Genomic DNA, 21,139 nt, shown 5'->3' with positions numbered 1-21,139 from the left:
GGAGGGTGGGAGGGAAGAGGGAGGAGATATGGGGATGTATGTATATGTATAGCTGATTCACTTTGTTATAAAGCAGAAACTAACACACCATTGTAAAACAAACATACTCCAATAAAGATGTTAAAAAAAACAAAAAACAAAACACCTGCTTCTGCACTGACTAGCTTTCCCATTTCCGACAAGGCTTTGTGCCTTGCCCAGAACCCAAATATTCTTGATGAGGACCCTGATACAACTTTTCCCCAGATTCTATTTCAGGACTCCAGCCGCTGGCTGGGATCCGGCTGTGAATAGATTGTCCACTGCCATACCACCATTCCTGACTCCGAATCTCACTGGCTGTCTACATTCTAGTTGCCCAAATCTCCTGCTGAACTGCATTTCCTCAGATCCAACAGCTTCCCTGAACCAATCCCAAGATCCTCCTGGTCTCTGAGGACTGACTGCTGGCTAACCCTAGTGCAGCCAGGCTCCCAGACCCTGATACACCTAGTCTTCACTTCCTGCTGTTTCCTGGCAATCTATGCTGCTGAGGTCCTGCATAGGAGCCCTCTTTTCTCAGCCTAGACAAATTCTAACACTATAATGTTTTTATAACACCTATCTTTTTATTCATTAATTCAATTAATCATTTATTAATTTATACTCACTTCATTGCATTAAAAAAATAACGAGGTTAATACTAACTTAGTTTAAAAAAACAAAACAAAACCAAACCTTACATGATTACCTATAGCCTAACCACAGCCTGATTTCTGAAGTTTTCCACTTCATTTCCTAGTCTCCAACATGAAGTCTCTGCTTCAGGCATACAACTCTACTGACCTCTAAGCTCATTCTGAATCTTTGTTCACCCCCTCTTTTCTTCCTTCTTAATTAGCTCCTTTCATCCTTTGGCATCTCACTCATGACATGATCTAAGAAGTCTTCCTCAAGAAACAAATCCACTTTACCTTTCCCTTATCTGGATTCCTCGGGAATAATCAATATCACACTGTTTAAGTGCTTGGTTTTCACTAAATGTTTCATATACATTAGCTCCCCAGACAGACTGTTAAGTCTTTGAGAACTGGAATAAAGGCCATGTCTTGTAGTTGTTATGGTGCCTCCAAAGTACTTGATGTTGACCTCTAACAGGAAGGCAAAGCTCCACTTCCACCCTTACTCCACTCCCCAGCCCCACAGCCATGGAGGAAAAGAGACCAGGTAACTGAATCAAGTTACTGGATTCAACTAAACTTCTTAAAAGGAAGTGGAGCTTTTGGTGTATTGAGAGGAAAATTTAAAGTTTTAACCTGTAGGCTTCTGTGTTTTCTTTGGAGTTGTCTCTTGGGGTTCTCACTCTCTTTGGACTGCTTCTCTCTATTTCCATGTGGCCAATGAGGCAAAAGAGGTCTGGAACTACCCCCCACTTCAGACATGCTCCTCAACTACCATCTACCCCCAACCCAGATAAAGCCTAGGGTGGAATAACTAGACCAGCTCTAACTTAAACCTTTCCTTTCATTTTTTTCTTCTGCCTCATCTAGCCACTAGTGAAATATGATCTAAAGAGCTGGACCCAGGAGTAAGGGACCAAGGAGGCTTATCTGTGTGCAAGACACAATATTTCCAAGCAGCTCCATAATGGTAGCTGAGCTCATCAGAAACTGCGTTAGGTTTGAGGGAGAGGTGAGGGCAGGGGGTAGGGCAGCACCCAGGTAATAAATAAGAATATATGTGTATGTACTTGAGGTCTAACCTATGTTTATCTCCTCCCACCGCTTGTAGCCTCAGGGGATACCTGGATAAAATTCTGTGGGTCCATCTCAACATAAGTACTAACCTAAGTATATGCTGAATAAATACTTGTTAATTTATTTTTCTATAGTAAAGGTCTAATAGACCAAGAATTTTAGGAAATTTTGAAGTTCTGGGTCAGAGTTTTTTATGATTTATGTATTAAATACCTGCCTGACTCAAAAGCTTAAAGTAATTTTTTTTTTCTATAAATCCATTTCTCTACAAACACAGGTCTTACAACAAAGATCTCTGAGTCTGAGATCTTTTTGAGAGTGAGGATGCAAGCAAGACAGATCCTGGGGGTTTTACAAGGCTTTCTACCAAAGATTAAAGCAAGTGGGCTTCTTCTATTGTGAAATTTTGAATTAGCACTTACAGATGACCAAAGTCCACTGTAGAATCATGTAATATTCATATCTCATGTATTTTGAATATTTAAACATATCACATACACACACTATATATGTGCATATATACATAACCTTGATATATACTACTTGGAAAGAAATGGAAAATGGATGCAGGCGTATTCCAAAGTCATGAGATCATTTGTCACTTGTCCAAGTCTGAAACAATGCTCTTAACTGGCATATGATACAGAGACTGCCAATTGTCCCCTAATACCCATTCTCCCCTTTTTGCTTTATTGATAGAACTCCTGAACGTTGAAAGGTATATGACCATAAAAATTATATTTTCAAGTCTTCTTGGCAGCTAGGTATGGCTAGTAGGGTGTGAGCAGAAGTTAGGGGTGCAACATCTAAGGAATGCCTTTAAAGACGATGCTTATAAATCTTCAGACATATGAATGAAGCTAACAAGCAGGGATAGCAGAATAGTAAGATAGAAGTTTATTTCTTCCTTACTCAACAGTCTACACATAAGCAGTCCAAAGCTGATGTGGCTGATACAGCACCTCCACTGTCAGGGAGCTCCTTCTAGCTTGTTTAAGCTACTATATTTCGGTATAGGTTAGGCTGCTATAACAAATACAGCACTATAATTCTATCTCTGCCACTTACTAGCTATCCACCCTTGGGCAAATTATGAACTTGTTTCTAACATGAGGGTGCGTCTTTTTTTTTTTTCCTTCCCATTATATTCCCCACTTCTAGCACTGTTTGCATACAGTAAGCATTCAATAAAAATGAGTTATTACTGCTGTTTCTGCTGTTATGCCAAATCTAGACAAATAATGCCATACCTTAACAACTAACCATTAGATACTTCCAGTAAAAATCTGAAATAATACAACTAATCAACATGGTGTACATTACAGTGATCACATTTTCTGACCCAAACTTAGAAAACATGGTCTGACAAAAGGTTTTTTTCTGACTTGTGAATTTAGTATTATGAAAATTTGTATATGCTAAACCATTGGTTGTCAACTTAATAAACTGACTTTACTTTTCTACAATTACCTGCTTAAATTGGTCAGCCCTGGAAAGTCAAGCCATATAGCCCCAAGAGTATTACTGGTTCTGTCCCCTCTAGTTTTTATTACAAAGTTCCACTGCGCATGCACATGATGCACACAAAAAAAACCTGATTACTCATTTATGGTTGTGAATTTGTATTGCAATAGGTCAGAATCTCCAAAAAATAATTCTTATATTTTTCCCAAGGAAGAACACTTCCTGCTTCTACAAAAATAGCATGGATGAGAGTTTTCAGTAAAATACATTTCTCCTATTGACGAGCATTTAATACACACACACACACACACACACACACACACACATACACACATGCATGCACGCATCCCTGGCTGCTTGGATTTCACCACAAGTGGTACCATTTGCCAGTCATCGAAGTAATTCAGTCTGATCTGTTGAGGTGATGGATTCTGACAACCTACGTAAGCCTGTCATTAAGGGGAGGATAGATTATAGTCTCCATTCAGGACATTATAGTGCTTACATTTCTCATCCATACAGCCTATGAAACATAAGGGGAAAGCAAGAAGATGGAAATAAAGTTGAACAAGGACTTACTGCTTCTCTCGCCAATGAATGATATGAGCAGATCACCAGTCCACACTTTCTACTACGTATATATAAAGTTCTATTTCTTTCTGGCTAATATAAAGACGTTTTACAAAGAACATAAAGATTATGCACAAAAGTGACTATTCAGTAATTTAAATCTACCTTGAGACCTTGTGCTTCCACTTTTAAAATATTATTTTTTCCTCTTTCACCCTATGTATTTAGCCATTTTTCTTCTCTATAATTTTCTTACTTACATACTTAAAATTTTCATCTAGAATGGAGATTATATCTCAAATGAAATTCATTAATTAGGTGAACTGAAAAAGACAAGTCTGAATTAATGAAAAGCCTACACTATGGACTATTGTCAAAAAGATCACGATAGGGCTTCCCTGGTGGCGCAGTGGTTGGGAGTCCGCCTGCCAATGCAGGGGACGCGGGTTTGTGCCCCGGTCCGGGAAGATCCCACATGCCGCGGAGCGGCTGGGCCCTTGAGCCATGGTCACTGAGCCTGCGCGTCGGAGCCTGTGCTCTGCAACGGAAGGAGGACACGACAGCGAGAGGCCCGAGTACCGCAAAAAAAAAAAAAAGATCATGATAATAGCAACAGCTGATGTTTGAGAGTTTAGAACATGAAAATCACTGGGCTGAACACTTTACAAGCATTATCTCATTGAATCCTTTTACAAAAGTCCTGGCGCAGGTATTACCACCCCATTTTTACAAATTAGAAAACAAAACCTGAGAGATATTAAGTAACTTGCCTAAGGCCACATAGCTAATGAGTGATAGAACTACTTTCAAACCTTAGTTTGTCTGACTCCAAAGTTCATGTTCTTTACCAGCACACCAAACTGCTGGGGTTTTCCTTTAATCAATTATAATAATAAAGCAATATCTCAGATTAACAAAACTCTGAAGTGCCGAGGAACCCTGCCTTACTTAAAAAAAAAAGAAGTATTTGAAATTAGCTGACCAATTATTTTAGTTTGGTAATAATTATCTGCCATTTATGAAGTACATACCAGGCACTTTGTATTTAATCTAACCCTCACAGCAACCTCATAAATTAGATAAATGTCTGCATTTTATAGATGAGGGAAAAGATACTCAGAGAAGCTAAGTAAAATTTGTCTAAGGTCACAAAACTAGTATGTGGCACAGTCTTTGCACTCTGCCATCTCCACACTACCTTATTACCTCTCCAGCAAGGCCTTTCTCTAAAGTGCTGGAAAAGGCTGCTTTTAAAAGTAAGAGTGCCATTCCCCTGTGATTATATGTATACTATTTATTAGCTCAGCAAAGCTTTAGTTCAGAGACAATGCAAAAGTAAACTTTAACCCAGGCCCTGCCCTCATTATCATAAATTCCAAATTTAGTGAGGTCCATGTTAATGGGTTTTACTGTATATAGAAAAGAGTTTAATAGTCACTTAGCCCTGCTCTATCTCCATTAACAAATCTAAAAAGCCACACAAAGGTGAAGGAAGGAAGAACAATGACCTCAAAACTAAAACAGATAAGAAGTGCCTGTAATTAGCACTCTAGAAAAAAGTCATGATACATAGTATATGCCAACACCACAATACAGTACATATGCCAATATGTAACAAGTGCAACCCTACAAGTGTAAGTGCTCTATTCATCAATTAAAGAAAATTAATCCTAATCAGACATTCATATGAAGGAATACAGCCATAGCAAATCAGCAATAATAATTAAAAGTCCATTTCAAATCTCTTTGGTGAGCGGTGAAATGATCTGACATAGCCAGGCTGCCTGATCCTTTTTGCAGAGTTGTATAAATGTGCAATTAGGTGAAATTCCTAGCTATTTAACATGGTCGTCTTTACTACTCAAGCTGCAGTTGTTTCTAATGAAGACATGCTTCCATGTGCACCCCAAGTGGGAAAAATGTATAAGTTGTAACAGTCAAGAACATGTCCGCTCTGAGAGACAAGTCCATAATACACAGGGCTTTGCCACAGAGGTCATCACGGTGTTGCAAAGATTTTAAACAAATCGTACCTGCTTTGGAGGGGGCTACCTGAAACAGTCAGGAACCCACAGCTCTGTCACGTTACATCGTGGTTTTTTTCTTTTCTTTAGGTCAGCTTGTAAATGAGCTGCCACGTGCCTCTCTGCAAGGGAAATAGCCTTGGGACACAAGTGAAACAATCCAGGTGAAGGGCAGCCCAACTATGTGTTCAGGTATGATGCACTGTGGGGTAGGTGGTGGAATCAGATTTAAGATCATGTGTAGTCTGGCTAGACTCTCAACAGGTCACCTGCTTCCTAGTGATAGAGCCAAGGCTTAAAGTTGGGGCCCGTTAGCTGAGGGCCATCTTAAGGGATAGGTTTGCAGTCTCGGACACCTAGAGTGAACTAACCTCCCATTGCTACTCTACATGAAGTACAAGGTACTAACTTCCCTACTATATGAATGTTAATTGATCCAACTATCTGAAACTGCCATAACTCTGATAATCCTGCATCTTGTGTTGCTTGACTGGCATGCAAACCAGGCTCACCGAAGTGTATATTACTTTAGGATTCTGTCTTTCACTTTCACTTCCAACTCACTCAGCCACAGCATCATAACTATTACTGTTTCTTTTACAGTTGATTTCAAGTCATTGTAAGGTATTCCTGAAAAGGAACATTCTCTGAATTTTTCAAAGTCAGAGTGAGAAGAAAACATCCTTCCCTGTGAGCATGGGATAAACTCTGAATTCTCTCAGAATCCTTCCCGACCTGAGTCTCTGATTGTTATTAATCAATTAAATCTTCAGAGATACCCAGCAAGTCCACTTCTAGAAATCTTTCCTACAGAAACACTAGTACAAGTTTATAAAAATAAAAACACTACCATGTTCACTACAACATTGCTTTTAATCGCAAAAATGTGAAATGATCTAAATGGCCAGCAGTTGAAGAATGGTTTATTAAGAACCATCCAAACCAAAGAACACCATGCAACCATTAAAAATAATAAGATATGTCTTGAGAAAAGGATTATTTCCTGCCATATCAGTAAACAAAGGATGTCACACTCATCAGCGATTGCAGTCCTCCAACATGAGCCCGTGAGCCCTGAGGAAACTCAGGAAGAAAAGAATACCTGCCATCTAGCAGCCATCAGACTGTAGCCACTGCCTACCGTGGGCCCTGAGGAAACTCAGGATGTGAAAACACAGGATACAGTCCCCAGAGAGCTGAGGTGCATATCAAAGGAATGATTTCAGTGAGCCCAGACTCTTGCATCTTCCCATACAAAGAAAAGCGCTAAATTTCTTAACTTGGGATATCTGCTTTTCTTTAATTTACAATAACCTTTTGATGTTCCTGACTACCTGCCCTTTGTTACAAAACTTCTGTGTAACCTGGCTCCCCCATTGCCTCCTCGGAGCAGTTCTCTCAGGGTTACTGGAAATGCTGCCTCCCGGGCTTGAAGTCCTAAAAATTCCCACTGAATAAAACATAACTCTCAACTTTTAGGTTGTGAACAATTTTTTAAGTCCACAGTCTCTTTTGACAGGAAAAGGAGTTCAGTGAAAAAAGGAAAACGCAGAACAAAACATATAGTGTGTTACCATTTGGGGGGAAAATACAACTGTGTATGTATATAAATAAACATATATATGGAGAATATGGAGATATATGAAACAAAAAGATCTGTTTTAGAGAGCTGTAAGTATAAATATATAGCTATGTATATTTCTGTTATGTGACATTCAGGTAGAAATATTTCTATTATATACTTATATATACACACATTTGCACATGCATAGAAAAATCAGGAAGAATAAGTCAGCTTGGGCTGCAATAAGAAATACCATGAACTGGGTGACTGAAACAACATTTATTTCTCATAGTTTTGGAGGCTGGGAAGTCCAAGATCAAAGTACTAGTAGATTTGGTTCTTGGTGAGGGCCTGCTTCCTGGCTTATAGACAGCCACCTTTTTACTATATCCTTACAAAGTGGGGAAAGAGAGAGAGACAGAGGAACCAAGCCTCTGGAAAGTGAAATCGGGAAAGGAGGACTTTAACTTTTTACTTGTACACATTGTTGTATTTATTTAGATTTCTAAGCAATTCCCCAACATTGAGACACCCTTCCTCTCCTGCATTCCAAACAAGTTTAGAAGTAATACAAAAATAAAACAGATGAGAGGCTAGAATATAACCTTTATTACTTACTGATTGAGACCAGGGTGAAGGAAGTAGCTTAGTGTGAAAGCCAAAACAAGCCTAGCTGTCTAAACTACAGAATCAGGCCATCTCCACAAGCCAAGCCAGTGCTGGGCTGGGGTGGGCTCCCAGCCTCAGGAAGAATGTGGCTCTCAGTAGGCAGGCCCTTCTACAGCTAGAAGGAGGGTGGCAGTAAGCTGAGCTGGCTCACTTACTTACTCCAAATTTACCCATTAGGTAAGTTGCTCTCCTTCTAGAGCAGAGTGAGAAAAGTCGTCTGTTAAGAAGGAGTATAATCTTTGTCCGAGAAAGTAGTAGTGGTGGTGGCTCAATCTACCTTGCAATAAGTTAAAGAGTAAATGGTGAGAAGCCAGAAGCAAGAAAGTAGACAAGTCAGGAAGAACTGAAAGAAAGGAAACAGAGTAGGGAATTTAGGAATGGGTTTTTTTTTTTTTTTTAAGGACGAAGCCAACAAAATGTCAAACGTGGAAAGTAGAAGACTCAAAATAATTTACAGCAAGAATCTAAGCACAGTGGTGGAATCATGGACACAAGTGAAGTTGGATGCCTCTTACTGAGACATAAATAAAAGGGAAGAAAGAGGAAAAGCCACAGTGATTTGACGCACAGTTGAAGGAAAAAATTGAGTTCGTATCACAGGATCAGCTTTATAAAAAGGTAGATAGATACTAGGGCTACAGCCAGACAACAAAATTAAACTTGCAAACTGCCACAGGACTGGCTATACTAAAGTCATGACAAAACTCAGAAGAACCAAGACCTACCTGTAAATGTTTTATCATACTATGACACCTTTGAGAAATTATGTGATGTATTATTTACAAGACACTGCTTAGATTACATTGATGTATATATACTCTATATCATTCAACATCATGCATCATAATATTACTGATTCACATGCTCCTTTGTCCCAGGGAACACTAGGGAATAAAGGTTTTGATGAATAACAATGGTTTAAGCTTGACCAGCCCCATGCAATTTTTCACTGCAATTCTGGCTACCATTACACTATATTCCCCAAATCACAGCGCAGTATAAAGTAAAATGAAACAGACCAAAGAAACTGGTGGAAAGATTCATAGTCTAAAAGTCTGGCTCCATACTTTTAACTGATAGAGACTAAAATTTCTGCACTGGAAAAAGTTTCTGTTTTCACTGATCTATTTTCATGCCATGGTTTCAGTGGCCACAAAAGTCCTTCTGGTAACAGATTCTTCTGGTAAACAGTTTTCTGTGAATTTAAAAAAAGATGGAAAAGCTTTATATCTTTCAACAGTCCCCAAAGTTATATCCTTCATCAGGTTTTTAAGTTACATTCCTAGTCTCCATGCCTCAGTGTGGTTTAATTTTACAACCAGCTGCCCTCTCTTAACTAGCAGTTTTTGACATCATTCAGGTTTTGTAAAATGTGTGCTACAGCCCTTACTTGTGCTTCTCGGCTGCTACTAAAGTTATATGGCACTGGTTAAGTGTGGAGGCTGGCACCAGAGAGGATCCATAATGGTGATTATCATGCAAATCAGCCTGCTGCAAGTCCAGCTCCTCCGGAGGACTTCCAGAGCTCGGCTTCCCCCAGTCGCTTCATTGTCTCCAGGATAAAGCGAGCCATCTTAGCTGCTAACACTGGACGCAATTGAGATTGGTTCTCCTGACAGAGATTAATGGGCAGCAATGAATCTTTCACTTGGGGTAGAAATATGATTTTATTTAAGAAAATAACCATACATAATTGGGCTGCTGTCATTTTAAATTTTAATGGTGAGAGTAATATGGAGGCTTCTGGAACTTTAAATTACAACTTTCAGAAGCTTCACACTGAATCTTTCAATTATTCTCTGTAAGTACCTTCTCAAAGCATGTGCCACCATGACATTGATATCACAATTCAAATCTAAATTCAAAACTGACTGCAAGACTATATGAGCTATGTGCTGGCGTGCTGGCTGCCTCATTTTATCTTTGAACATCTGATGAGGCGAATCAGGAGGCACTCTCCCAAAGCCCAGCCAGCTGTTTCCCAAATATTCAAATACCCTGGCATGCAGAAGAACCTTTCAGATTTCCCCACATCAAAATTCGTGAAGACCCCCTATTTTTCCCATTAGTCTCTGGCTCACCTACATCCTTCCACACAGGCCCGCCTGACTCACTCAGCTAAGTGGCCGCTCTTGCTCGCTCGTTCGCTCACTCACCTCTCGGGTTCCCCCACTCCAGCAACTGGATCCAGTGTGCTGCAGAACGGCAGCTAGTTCAGACAAAACCATGGGGGAGAGTTTTTCAAGTCTGCATTTCCTTGAAGTGGATCTGAAAGAGGGGCTGAGCTGATATTTGTAGTAGTAGGAAGACAGAGAGCAAAGAGAGTATGTGAATTTTATTTAAAATACATTCATTAGACTGGAGCGAAAATGGAATTGGGAAGACAGTCGCAAGGGAAATGTGAAAAGGCTTCTTCCTCTTACTTTTACTTCGGTGTCTTAACTCCCTTGTTATATACCTATTTTCTTTAATCATTTTAATATTTTTTATCTCCATATTAAAACAAGTGGAAATGAATAATTATTTATAGGTTTAGCTTTAGACTGCTTCAATTATTTTAAAGAGTCCCCTACCTCAGTAAAAACAGTGCCAAATTTACAACTGTAAATAACTAAATCCAGCTGCACTAATGAATCCACAGTAAAAGACAACCGTTATTTCACATTTTAAAGGTCCTGAAGCAATTTTCCTCAGCTGGATGACTTAGAATAGAGGCTATGGACAGCATGTGGGAAGCTTAGAAGGAGAAGGGGACTAAGGTGCCACAGACAACAGCCTCTATCCAAACGGCTGGTCAAATTTCCTGGACACCAAAACCCGGGTTTCCAGCTGGGTGAGGGGTTCTCGATTCCTTCCATAAAACTTGAATCTTTACTTGTTCGTTTCCTGTGATGCGTTTACACTTGGACAGAAGGGGCACAGCAGGGATGCTTTCAGGGCACATCTAGAGGGAAGCCAATCTCACAGAAGTCATGGATGCCAGATGTCAAGCCAGTGTGTACTGCTGAGCGTGCTCTGAGGATCCCGCATCGGCACCAAATCATGGTCTGAGGAAACTGCTGTCCTGATCTGGTAGAAATTTATGTCATTTTAAGAATAATCACAGTAATAAAAGAAGCTGCTATTATGAATGTAAAAATTACCTGAGAGCCAGACAGGCCAATGACATTCCTGTTCTGCCAGTCAAGTATATTCACTCCATCAACCCAAACCATCGTAAGACAAACAATTTACTCCTGGGAGCCACAGGTGGTAAAGGTTAGGAGGCCTAAGCGTGGAGTGGCCGTAACAAGGATGCTGACTGACAGTATTTCTTGAAAACAGCCTCAAACATTGTTTTGCACTGAGATCAGGACTATGGTGCCCTAGTGGGCATATATCTAAGTCACTGATCATGGACAGGGAAACAAAATGTTTAAAACCCACATTGATTTTGGAGCCCAAAGCAGTACAATTACATATCCTGTCTGACTTGAATATTTAAGGCTTGTGAAGTGTTTCAAACACAAAACAGTTCTACATAAATCATTTACCCAAACATTTACTGTGCTCCTATTATATGCCAAGTATTATATACTGTGATAAACCAGTTTTGCTTAAAGAATAATCTTCAAACTACTGGATTTCTCTGCAGAATTTAGTACCATGGCTTGTCCCTTCATCTTAAAGTTCCTTCACATATGTAAAAGTTCTCTCCCTCTTAGAGGAGTCTACTTCTTAGCCCGCTCTGTCCCTTCTCACTAATTCCTTTTCCACAGCCCTGTCCTCATCTCCCACTAAATCAAGAAGGAGTGAAGGGTAGTATATCAAAATCGTATGGGGGACATTTTTAAAAACTATACAGGTACTTTCCACCCCCGTTTGAGAATCATTACCTATGTGAATCACTCACTATTTCTATCTGGAGTAAATCATATCCCATAAAAGTTTGGGGATGAAAAAAACAAACAAGAATAAGCTGAAGATCTCTGGACTAAACACTTCCTCTTGATGATATTATCACCTATATGTTGATTTCAAAAATAACATTTTAAGGGAATTCCCTGCAGGTCCAGTGGTTAGAACTCAGCACTTTCACTGCAGTGGCCCGGGTTCAATCCCTGGTGGGGAAACTAAGATCCCACAAGCCACATGGCTCAAAAAAACATTTTACATGTGCAAATGCCTGGTGGGCCTCTGTTTTCAAATGACCTATTAACTCACACTCAGTAAGTGCAACATCAGATCTATTACCTTTATTTTTTTTCTTCTCTTCCCTTTCTTACTAGCATCTACTCAGTGGATACTTCACATCCCCCATTCCCACCCCACATACAACAAATCTGTTTCCAGACACTTCCTCTTCTTCCTCAAGGATACATCTTAGTTTGTCAACCATGTGCCAGACCCCATCTGGGCCTCTGCAGCAGCCTCCTCAGTCCTCCCTACCAGCAGCCTCTCCACTCCAAATTATTCTCCTCATGGTCCTGATTCCTACTGATTATAGCAGGAAATCCTAGAATGCAGCACTCAAAATATACAAGATGATTTTTGATACCAAATAGACCAACTTTTTATATATTTATATTTTTAATAGGTTTAAAAAAGAATTAACACCTCGAATTGGGATTTTAAGTTAATATTAAGTTTGCATTTAAAGTAAATTGTTGTATAAAAATTGGACAATTTAAATAAAAATCTAACTCCGAGTATGCAGACATTTTAAAAAATTTATTTATTTTATTTATTTACTTTTGGCTGCTTTGGTTCTTTGTTGCTGTACATGGCTTTCTCTAGTTGTGGTGAGCGGGGCTACTCTTCATTGCTGTGCGCGAATTTGTCATTGCAGTGGCTTCTCTTGTTGCGGAGCAAGGTCTGTAGGCACGTAGGCTTCAGTAGTTGTGGCACGTGGGCTCAGTAGTTGTGGCTCGTGGGCTCTAGAGCACAGGCTCAGTAGTTGTGGTGCACGGGCTTAGTTGCTCCGCAGCATGTGGGATCTTCCCAGACCAGGGCTCGAACCCGTGTCCCCTGCATTGGCAGGCAGATTCTTAACCACTGCGGCACCAGGGAAGCCCCAGACATTTTTTAAAAGATAAAAGTGGTACATGAGTCAGTGAAGTATTGGGAAGCTTAGTCCTACAAAATAGGTCCAAACTTCTTAACGTGATATTGTAAACGTTACGCATCATCTTCAGCTACTTCTTCCTCCTACATTCCTTGCACTTTACTCAGACCTTTTGTGGATTAGCTTAGCTGATACAAAACACCCCAAATCTAATAGGTAAAACATTTTATTTAGTTCATAATTGTGCAACTCAGGTGGGTCATCCTGTCCAGGCTGACAACAGATTTCCCCAGGACTCTCCCTGTGTCCATGGTCAGTGGTGGATTAGCTCGTAACTAAATAATCCAAGATGATCTCACTCACAGGTCTAGTGCTTAGCAGACTATCAGCCAGAGCCTCTGCTCTCCTACAGGTGGCTACTTATCCTCCAGCAGGATTAGGCTCATTCACAATATGATCTCAGGGTTCCAAGTACAGAAGCCCCACTGCACAAGCACTTCTCAAATCTCTGCTGGTTTCATATTTACTAATGTCCATTGGCCAAAGTCAGTCACATGATCAATCCAAATTCAGTGATGGGGAAACAGACTCCACTTCTTAACGGAAGGATTTTCAGTATCACATTTCCAGGAGTTGGATGCAGGAAAGGGAAGAACTTGTGACCATTTTTACAATCTACCACTCTTACCACATTCCAAACATGCCAGACATATACACGCATGTGCTCATGCTATTCCCATCACCTGAAATGAATTATCAACTTCCTTCTGTCCTTCTGGCAAATTCTTACTTCTTGTCCTTCAAGGTTCTGCTCAAATACAACATTCCTTGACATCTTCCCTCAAATTAATTATACCTTCGTATGTTTCCATGATCCCTTGTATATGCATCTATTATAGCATTCAGTGAATTGTATTATAGTTACTTATAATGTCTCCCTAACTAAACTGTCTTTGTACCATCAGCATAGTACCTGGCAAAGAATAGGCATTCAATAAATATTCACTAAATTGAATTTAATTGAAAAAAATCAAAACAAAGATTAAAGTCTTCCTCAAATAAGACTACATTTAAAGACTTAAGATGCAACTATACAAAACTGACCTTATGAGTTAGGAGGACTAATTAGATCCACCTCATCTAATTTGAAGGGCACTAGGGCAATGCTCCCAGTCAAAAGCATTTTTCCTGTGGAACTGGCACAAAGCCTGAACTTCCAGCATAGATTATCCTAGGTCCTAAAATGTTTTGCTGTAGTGCAAAGAGCACAGGCTTTGGAGTCTGAAACACTAGGACTCAAAACCTAGCTATTTGTGTGATCTTAACAGCTTAATATGTTTCTCTGCACCAGTCTTTTGCAGTAACGTATGTAAAGAACCTAGCACAGTGCTTGCCATACACCTCACACACATCAAACCCCAGAGTCTCCTCTTAGAAAAGCAAATGACCTGGGATGAAGTAACCTCAAGCCTTTATCCTTAACATCTGAGGAGAGTGGGGGAAAAAAGGTAAGAAAAATAGTGTGGAAGTAAAGAAAGGGATAATAGCTTAAAAACTTCACAATTTAACTGAGAGCCAGGCCTGCGGCTAGTAATTACACAGTTGCATCAGTATTCAGGGACCCCATGATGGAGTAAAAGTCCCCCCCGCCTCCAGAGTATACAGTGACTATATCTGGTGATACAGGACTTAGGAATTTCTGCATAATTTTGCTGGGCATCAATATGTAGTCAACATTTATACATATACTCAGGCAAGACTACTGGGGAGAGAGTTAAGGAAAAATAAGAGTTTTTAAAAATGATGTTACACTAATCTTTTTAATTCCCTCACGTTTTTCCTTCTACATTTAACAGGGGTAGTTGTGGTAAACAAGATTTTTTTCTCCCAAGGAAACAATTTTTAAGTGAAAAAAATGAAAAGCACATTACAAACACACAATTCTAAACTTCAAATTACATCACTTCTAAAGAAAATGTTACCATTGAAATCAATATAAAGTGAGTTTAGACACACTGAAGTCCTGTTTCAAAGTTAAGCCAAATTTACTACATTTTAATAGAATCTTTAAACCTCCAAAATCCAAGTAGGAACTTGTCTCCTGTAAGAAGTCTCTACAGTCGTCCCTCCTGAGGCTGTTCTCACACCTCAATGGCAACTCTGGAACACTTCTGCACTTAATGTGCACTAGATCAATCTACATTTGTTGATATCTAGCCCTATAAATGAATCTCCACTATTTTCCTGCTTTCTTTCACCCCAGCTTCACTGTAAACTTCCTGGTACCCAGGATTTTCCTAATCCACTGCTCCCCACTCCCAGCACCCAGACTGTACTCAATAAATATTAATTTATGGCTGGCAAGAAAATGTATAAGTAGCATTTGCTGATGGTAAATTCACTGGTCCATTCAAGTTCAGATTAAGACCTCTAGAGACCCTAAGAACTGAAAAATTATGGTGTCCCACACACACAAATCAAAATCAAAATAATACTAAAGCAGAAAGCACAAACCTTACACATATGTTCAAATTAAAATAACTTATGGTGGCAAAATTTTAGATAAGCTCATCAAAGGCTGAACTCCTCTCATTCTTTCCCCTGTGAGGTGAGTGTACGAGAGAGAGAGAGAGAGAGAGAGAGAGAGAGAGAGAGAAAGACAGAGACAGAGACAGAGAGAGACAGAGAGAGAGAGACACAGGGGGGGAGAGAGAGAGAGAGAGAGAGACACACACGGTGGGGGGGGGAGAGAGGGAGAGGCAGGGAGGGAGGGAGAGGGAGGGAGAGAAAGTTGTCTCTGATTTCCTGGTGCTTGGTCTGCCATAGAATACTCCAATTCTTGGTCCACTTCATAAAACTATGTCAGAATATTAATTATGAATATATATGGCTTCAGAGCTACAAAAAGGAATCAGATAATTGCCTAAATCCATATGTATATTAGCTGTTCCCTTGCAAGTGTCCAAATTCTACTACAGATATGTAGCAGGACAGCTTAAAATGAATAGAAACAACATAACATATTGTTTTGCCTGCTGTTACAACTGTATTGTAGTTGTATACAGAAAAGGAGGTGTAATAAATGATTCTCAGAAATGACTCAGAAGCACAAGTACCTTGCATTTTATTTCATTAGACTCCAATATTTGATAAAAGCAATAAGCACCAAATTATATTTGAATAAACCTTTCATAAATAATGTTTTCACAGTCATCACAACGTCTAGAATGCAGAGACAAATTGCAAGCCAAAGTAAAACCACCATAGTTTTCTAAAACTATGCAATTAAAACTAAAGTATTTTCACTTATACTGTGATTCTCATATTCATAGTAATAGATATTGGTTAATATTTCCATTAAATTTGAACATTTTATGCTTATATATAATTGTTTCAGCTAAACTTTTTCCACTTTAATATTTTAAAATGTGAATGTGTTCTGTATGAGTTGAATACTTTATTTCAACATAACAAGTAGACCTTTTCTAATGTTTGGATTCCTAGGAAAACAGCATAGAGAAATCAGAAAATTCTTTTGAGTGATTATAAAGGTACTTTACTTCTGATTATATAGGCGCCTTAAAACAGGAAGTTTTTAAAACCCTATACTGACAGTAAAATGCAACAAGAATGTAAATTTAGGAATGAAATTGAATAATTTAGTAGCTTGTCATGTGATCAGACATGATTGGTCTTCCCTGTGTCCAATTTTTCTTAATTTTATTTATTTATTTATTTTTGCGGTACACGGGCCTCTCACTGCTGTGGCCTCTCCCATCACGGAGCACAGGCTCTGGACGTGCAGGCCCAGTGGCCATGGCCCACGGGCCCAGCCACTCCACGGCATGTGGGATCCTCCCGGACCGGGGCACGAACCCGTGTCCCCTGCATCGGCAGGTGGACTCTCAACCACTGCGCCACCAGGGAAGCCCCTTAATTTTATTTTTTAAACAGCAGGTTCTTGTTAGTTATCTATTTTATACATATTAGTGTATATATGTCAATCCCAATCTCCCAATTCATCCCACCACCACCCCTCCCCCGCTTGCCCCCTTGGTGTCCATAGGTTTGTTCTCTACATCTGTGTCTCTATTTCTGCCTTGCAAACCGGTTCATCTGTACCATTTTTCTAGATTCCACATATATGCATTAATATACAATGCTCGTTTTTCTCTTTCTGACTTACTTCAAGCTCTATGACAGTCTCTAGGTCCATCCACATCTCTACAAATGACCCAATTTCATTCCTTTTTATGGCTGAGTAATATTCCATTGTATATATGTACCATATCTTCTTTATCCATTCATCTGTCGATGGGCATTTAGGTTGTGTCCATGACCTGTCTATTGTAAATAGTGCTGCAGTGAACATTGGGGTGTATGTGTTTTTTTGAATTATGGTTTTCTTGGGGTATATGACACATATTGGGATTGCTGGGTCATATGGTAATTCTATTTTTAGTTACTTAAGGAACCTCTATACTGTTCTCCATAGTGGCTGCATCAATTTACATTCCTACCACAGTACAAGAGGGTTCCCTTTTCTCCACACCCTCTCCAGCATTTGTTGTTTGTAGATTTTCTGATGATGATGCCCATTCTAACTGGTGTGAGGTGATACCTCATTGCAGTTTTGATTTGCATTTCTCTAATAATTAATGATGTTGACAAGCTTTTCATGTGCCTCTTGGTCATCTGTATGTCCTCTTTGGAGGTCTATTTAGGTCTTCTGCCCATTTTTTCATTGGGTTATTTGTTTTTTTAATACTGAGCTGCATGAGCTGTTTATATATTTTGGAGATTAATCCTCTGTCCATTGATTCACTTGCAAATATTTTCTCCCATTCTGAGGGTTGTCTTTTCATCTTGTTTATAATTTCCTTTGCTGTGCAAAAGCTTTTAAGTTTAATTAGGTCCCATTTGATTATTTTTGTTTTCATTTCCATTACTCTAAGAGGTGGGTCAAAAAAGATCTTGCTGTGATTTACGTCAAAGAGTGTTCTGCATATGTTTTCCTCTAAGAGATCTATAGTGTCCAGTCTTACATTTAGGTCTTTAATACATTTTGAGTTTATTTTTGTGTATGGTGTTAGGGAGTGTTCTAATTTCATTCTTTTACATGTAGCTGTCCCATTTTCCCAGCACCACTTATTGAAGAGGCTGTCTTTTCTCCATTGTATATCCTTGCCTCCTTTGTCAAAGATTAGTTGACCATGGGTGCAGGGGTTTATCTCTGGGCTCTCTAACCTATTCCACTGATCTATATTTCTGTTTTTGTGCCAGTATCATATTGTCTTGATTACAGTAGCTTTTTAGTATAGTCTGAAGTTGGGAAGTCTGGTTCCTCCAGCTCCACTTTTTTCCCTCAAGATTGCTTTGGCTATTCGGGGTCTTTTGTGTCTCCATACAAATTTTAAGAATTTTTCTTCTAGTTCTGTAAAAAATGCCATTGGTAATTTGATAGGGATTGCACTGAATCTGTAGATTGCTTTGGGTAGTATAGTGATTTTCACAGTATTGATTCTTCCAATCCAAGAACATGGTATATCTCTCCATCTGTTTGTATCATCTTTGATTTCTTTCATCAGTGTCTTACGGTTTTCTGAGTACAGGTCTTTGACCTCCTTAGGTAGGTTTATTCCTAGGTATTTTATTCTTTTTGTTGCAATGGTGAATGGGATTGTTTCCTTAATTTCTCTTTCTGATCTTTCGTTGTTAGTGTATAGGAATTCAAGAGATTTCTGTGCATTAGTTTTGTATCCTGAAACTTTACCAAATTCATTGATTAGCTCTAGTAGTTTTCTGGTGGCATCTTTATGATTCTCTATGTATAGTATCATGTCATCTGCAAACAGTGATAGTTTTACTTCTTATTTTCCAATTTGGATTCCTTTTATTTCTTTTTCTTCTCTGACTGCCATGGCTAGGACTTCCAAAACTATGTTGAATAATAGTGGCGAGAGTGGACATCCTTGTCTTGTTACTGATCTTAGAGGAAATGCTTTCAGTTTTTCACCATTAAGAATGGTGTTTGCTGTGGGTTTGTCGTATTTGGCCCTTCTTATGTTGAGTTAGGTTCCCTGTATGCCCACTTTCTGGAGAGCTTTTATCATAAATGGGTGTTGAATTTTGTGAAAAGCTTTCTCTGCATCTACTGAGATGATCATATGGTTTTTATTCTTCAACTTGTTAATATGGTGTATCACATTGATTGATTTGTGTATATTGAAGAATCCTTGCATCCCTGGAATAAATCTCACTTTATCATGATATATGATCCTTTTAATGTACTGCTGGATCCTGTTTGCTAGTATTTTGTTGAGGATTTTTGCATCTATATTCATCAGTGATATTGGTCTGTAGATTTTGTTTTTGGTGGTACCTTTGTCTGCTTTTGGTATCAGGGTGATGGTGGCCCCGTAGAATGAGTTTGGGAGTGTTCCTTCCTCTGCAGTTTTTTGAAAGAGTTTAAGAAGGATGGGTGTTAGCTCTTCTCTAAATATTTGATAGAATTCACTTGTGAAGCCATCTGGTCCTGGACTTTCGTTTGTTGGAAGATAATTAATCACAGTTTCAATTTCATTACTTGTGATTGGTCTGTTCGTATTTTCTATTTCTTCCTGGTTCAGTCTTGGAAGGTTATACCTTTCTAAGAATTTGTCCATTTCTTCCAGGTTGTCCATTTTACTGGCATAGAGTTGCTTGTAGTAGCCTCTTAGGATGCTTTGTATTTCTGCATTGTCCATTGTAACTGCTCCTTTTTCATTTCTGATTTTATTAATTTGAGTCCTCGCTCTTTTTCTTGATGAGTCTGGCTAGGTTTATCAATTTTGTTTATCTTCTCAAAGAACCAGCTTTTAGTTTTATTGATCTTTGCTACTGTTTTCTTTGTTTCTATTTCATATATTTCTGTTCTGATCTTTATGATTTCTTTCCTTCTACTAACTTTGGGTTTTGTTTTTTCTTCTTTCTCTAGTTCCTTTAGGTGTAAGGTTAAATTGTTTCAGATTTTTCTTGTTTCCTGAGGTAGGATTGTATTGCTATAAATTTCCCTCTTTGAACTGCTTTTGCTGCATCCCATATGTTTTGGATCATCATGTTTTCGTTGTCATTTGTCTCTCGGTATTTTTTATTTCCTCTTTGATTTCTTCAGTGATCTCTTGGTTATTTCATAACGTATTGTTTAGCCTCCATGTGTTTGTGTTTTTCACGTTATTTTCCCCTGTAATTCATTTCTAATCTCATAGTGTTGTGGTTGGAAAAGATGTTTGATATGATTTCAATTTTCTTAAATTTACTGTGGCTTGATTTGTGACCCAAGATGTGATCTATCCCCGAGAATGTTCTCTGTGTACTTGAGAAGAAAGTGTAATCTGCTGTTTTCAGACGGAATGCCTTATTAATATCAATTAAATCTATCTGGTCTATTGTGTCATTTAAAGCTTGTGTTTCCTTATTTTCTGTCTGGATGATGGGTCCATTGGTGTAAGTGAGGTGTTAAAGTCCCCCACGATTATTGTGTTACTGTCGATTTCCTCTTTTTTAGCTCTTAGCATTTGCCTTATGTATTCAGGTGCTCCTATGTTGGTGCATATATATTTATAATTGTTATATCTCCTTCTTGGATTGATCCCTTGATTATTATGTAGTGTCCTTCCTTGTCTCTTGTAACATTCTTTATTTTAAAGTCTATTTTATCTGATATAAGTATTGCTACTCCAGCTTCCATTTGATTTCCATTAGCATGGAATACATTTTTCCACCCCCTCATTTTCACTCTGTATGTGTCTCTAGGTCTGAAGTGGGTCTCTTCTAGATAGCATATATATGGGTCTTGTTTTTGTATCCATTCAGCCAGTCTGCATCTCTGGGTTGGAGCATTTAATCCATTCACATTTAAGGTAATTATTGATATGTATGTTCCTATTACCATTTTTTAAAATTCTTTTGGGTTTGTTTTTGTAGGTCCTTTTCTTCTCTTGTGGTTTCTACTTAGAGAAGTTCCTTTAACATTTGTTGTAGAGCTGGTTTGGTGGTGCTGAATTCTCTTAGCTTTTGCCTTTGTATG

Source organism: Orcinus orca, chromosome 3 (genome assembly GCF_937001465.1).
Source record: "Orcinus orca chromosome 3, mOrcOrc1.1, whole genome shotgun sequence".
In the NCBI taxonomy this organism is placed as follows: Eukaryota; Metazoa; Chordata; class Mammalia; order Artiodactyla; family Delphinidae; genus Orcinus; species Orcinus orca.
Note: the sequence above shows the minus strand (reverse complement) of the source record.